This window comes from Atractosteus spatula, chromosome 10, assembly GCF_055471065.1.
Source record: "Atractosteus spatula isolate fAtrSpa1 chromosome 10, fAtrSpa1.hap1, whole genome shotgun sequence".
In the NCBI taxonomy this organism is placed as follows: domain Eukaryota; kingdom Metazoa; phylum Chordata; class Actinopteri; order Semionotiformes; family Lepisosteidae; genus Atractosteus; species Atractosteus spatula.
In genome coordinates, this window is record NC_142715.1 from 19372074 (window position 1) to 19375936 (window position 3863).

The following is a 3863-nucleotide window of genomic DNA, read 5'->3' on the forward strand; positions in this document are numbered from 1 at the left end:
ATTTAACTTAATAGCAGGATATCAAAATATTGCACAACATGCAACTATACATTTTATATTAACAATGTATTTCATTTAACTGTATGTGTTATATATATAAAATAAAAATTCATCATTGCTTTATTGTGTTCTAGCCCTTTGCTCTTTTTATAGTATTTTGTAGCTATTGCTGATAATACTAATTATATATAATTAGCAAAAATATATATGAACCAAATGTATATCAGTAATTATAACATTGTTTTTATTACTATTAGCAGCTTTCTAGACATAGTATTTCTTCTTTAAAACAAAAGAGAACAGGCTACAGAGCATTTACTGTAATGCCTGGAATGGGGAAATAACATACAATTTATTAATGTAAGAATTTTCACTCATAAAATATCTCAACATTTTTTATTACAGCATAAGTGCAAACTCAATTCTAAGAATCACTCTTTATTTTAAAATTCAAGAAATGCATTAAGTTTTATACCATTCAATTTATGGTGCTTTTACATTTAATTATTGTTTCAGTTTAGCTACTCTTTCGATTATAAAATTAGCTATGGTGTTAAAAGGCAGACAGATACCATTGTTTGCATTTTAAAGTAAAATCTCAATGTTACGGTCACAGTTTCAGAAAACCAGACCTTGTAGTAAAGATTTAAAGGTCAAAATCCACTGATAGATTTGTATGTGATGTCTGTAGAAATGCACTACATGTAAAATATGGTAAACCCCAGAGTAAATTTATCAGCATTAATGATAAATTAACATAGGAGGCAAAGCAGTAAAAGGATAACAGATCATGTCAAATTTTGACATTTCGTTCTTACTATATTCATGTCATGGTGTCAACTATTGCCATTAAAAAAAAACCTACCTCCTCTTAGTTTTAAATGTGTTGCAGGCAGCCTCAGGTTTGTGTGTTATTGTTAGTTGTGAAGAAATTGTCTAAGTCTCAATGCTTTTGAAGTTCTTATATACTTGTATAAGATGTACTTAAAGTATTTTCTGTTCAAGACTAAAGAGATTCAGCGTATTTAGGTTGTCAGTGAACAATATTCCTTAAGACAGAGATTCAGTTCCTTCAGCATGTCAGTGTGAGACACTCCCTTCAGATTAAAGAGACTCAGTTCCCTTATCCTGTCAGTGTAGGAAAAAGTCACAGTCAAGATATATTATCAGCGAAAGAGAAAACAATGAGAAACAGACACTGACAAGACCTGATAGATCCAGCTATCCAGAGAGGACAGGGTCAGTGACCATAGCCTGGACATAGAAACTGGACACAGGCAGACCTCACTGTCCAGACAGGACAAACTCAGAGACCACAAACTGGATGTAGAAATTGGACACATACAGTTCAGATAGAACAGGCTCAGTGACCACAGTCTTTCCATAGACACTGGACACAAACAGACATGGCTGTGCAGAGAGGACAGGCTCAGTGACAACAGCCTGGCCATAGAGACTGGACAGAGACAGACCTGGCTGTGCAGAGAAGACAGGCTCATTGACCACAGTCTGGCCTCAGAAACTAGACACAGAGAGACATGACTATCCAGAGAGGACAGGCTCAGTGACCACAGCCTGGACATAGAAACTGGACACAGACAAACCAGAATGTCCAGACAGGACAAACTCAGTGACCACAGCATGGACATAGAAACTGGACACAGAGAGATGTGACTGCCCGGAGAGGACAGGCTCAGTGACCACAGCCTGGCCATTGAAATTGGAATCAAACAGACATGGCTGTCCAAAGAGGACAGGCACAGTACAGATGCAGGCATTCAAAATGCATGGTACAACCCCGTACTGCGCTAAAGTACTCACAGTTACCCACAGTACGTGCCTTGGGTGGCCAAAATGACCGACAAGGGCACTTGTGGTGCATTGGTTGTTTGTGAAATGATTTAATCATTTAATCTCTTTACTGTGCATGTTTGAATCTGCTTAGTATTGAATATTTATATGGAATTTTACAACTAAAGGGACATTTTCATAGCTGAGCATAAAAAGAGGAGGAGCATAACGCATCTGAAGGTCATAAACAATTTTAATTTATGAACATGAACATATTATAAAAACTGGATATACTGTAGCTGGTTTTGGTAGTTTAAATAAAAAATACACACCAGCATTCCACTTTCTTCCTAAACATTTTAAGCATCAAAGTCTTTTATTCATTTATATACTGTGGTTATTTTGGAAATGTTTTTACGTGTTCCTTCTGACTATACAGATGCAGCCATTCAAAATGCACGGTACAAACCCATACCACGGGCATCTACGCGTGCGCCACCGTGCCATACCACAGTACGTGCCTTGGGTGGCCAAAATGACCGACAAGGGCACTTGTGGTGCATTGGGTGGTAGTGAAAAGATTTAATCATTTAATCTCTTTACTGTGCACATTTTAATCCGCTTAGTATTGAATATTTATATGGAATTTTACCACTAAAGGGACATTTTAGTAGCTGAGCATAAAAAGAATAGGAGCATAATGCATCTGAAGGTCATAAACGATATTAATTTATTAACATAAACATACAACTGTATGTAAACTGTACTGTATATGATTGGTCTAGGTATTTTTAAGAAAAAATACACACCAGTATTCCATTTCTCCCTAAACATTTTAAGCATTAAAGTCTTACAGTACATGTGGTTATTTTGAAACTTTTTTACCTGCTCCTTCTGACCATATTACTGTACGTTTATATACTTCATGAAAAATTGATCGTTTTAACCTTTTCTGCAAATACGCTCGTTATCGGAATAAACAAAAGTATACTTTTAGAACTGGATTAATAGAGAATATAATATGGATTTGCGTATCTAAATAAATTAATAATGGTATAACTATATTTCTATATTGATATGTGTATTGCTGTTTTGGTATGTGTCAGGTGGCGTGACAGCTTAAGTGACTGATTTATAAGCGTGAGGTCAGGTGTTCAAATCCAGCAGTTGCTATGAGGTTTCATTTAACAAATAAACATTTCTTTGAAAAACTAAAATAGCAAATACTATAGACACTACAGTATATTGACATTTTTTATATTTCTACATATCACAACATGTTTGTACTGTATGTACACAGTGGTACCGCAGGTTGTAGGGCGTAAATCCACGTGAGCCCGAAAACCCTACATTAATGTTGTGCATTCGCCTGGCGCTGTGCGGTTTTCATCTCTCTCTCTTTCTCTGGGAGTGCTGGCTGTGCCGAATTAAACCGGTTTCACAGGTATTTTCAAAGTAGAATAGGACAAGTCTTCCAGCGAAAGACACTCCACCTTCCCCCACAGACACATGTTTTCTTAGAAAAACAGATTCACAGCGCTAAGCTGTTTCAGTCTTCTGTGTAAAAAAAAATTGGTTTGAACACCATGAGGGCTGTTTTTAATAAGCTTTTTAATAATAATTTTATGTACAGGCTGTGAAAAGTTTCACAAGTAGAGGTTTTTAAAATTAGTCTGGGCAAACGATTATTTTAGTTCTTAATAAATAAATAAAAAACAAGATATAATGATGTGTTCCTACTTAGGCATTGCACGACTTTAAAAGCTATAAAAACAGGTTTCGATAGTTAATAACCACTTTTTATGCACGATAAATGGGTGATTTTTCTTCCTCGTGATCAGCTTAGAATCTCTGTCTACGCTGGAAGGTTTTTACTTCTTAATTAAACGTTTAAAATACACGAATTTCATAAAAACAACACACGTTTCGAATAGAAAAAAATCATATTCTGTTGTCTTCCTGGTATTTAGAACAGATCAGCAGGTCTTTTTTCCCCAATCAGAGGCTTTGAAAACAGCGTGTTGCCCGCATTGGAAAGGAGAAAGCGCGGAGCTCAGTAATGCACAATGGCT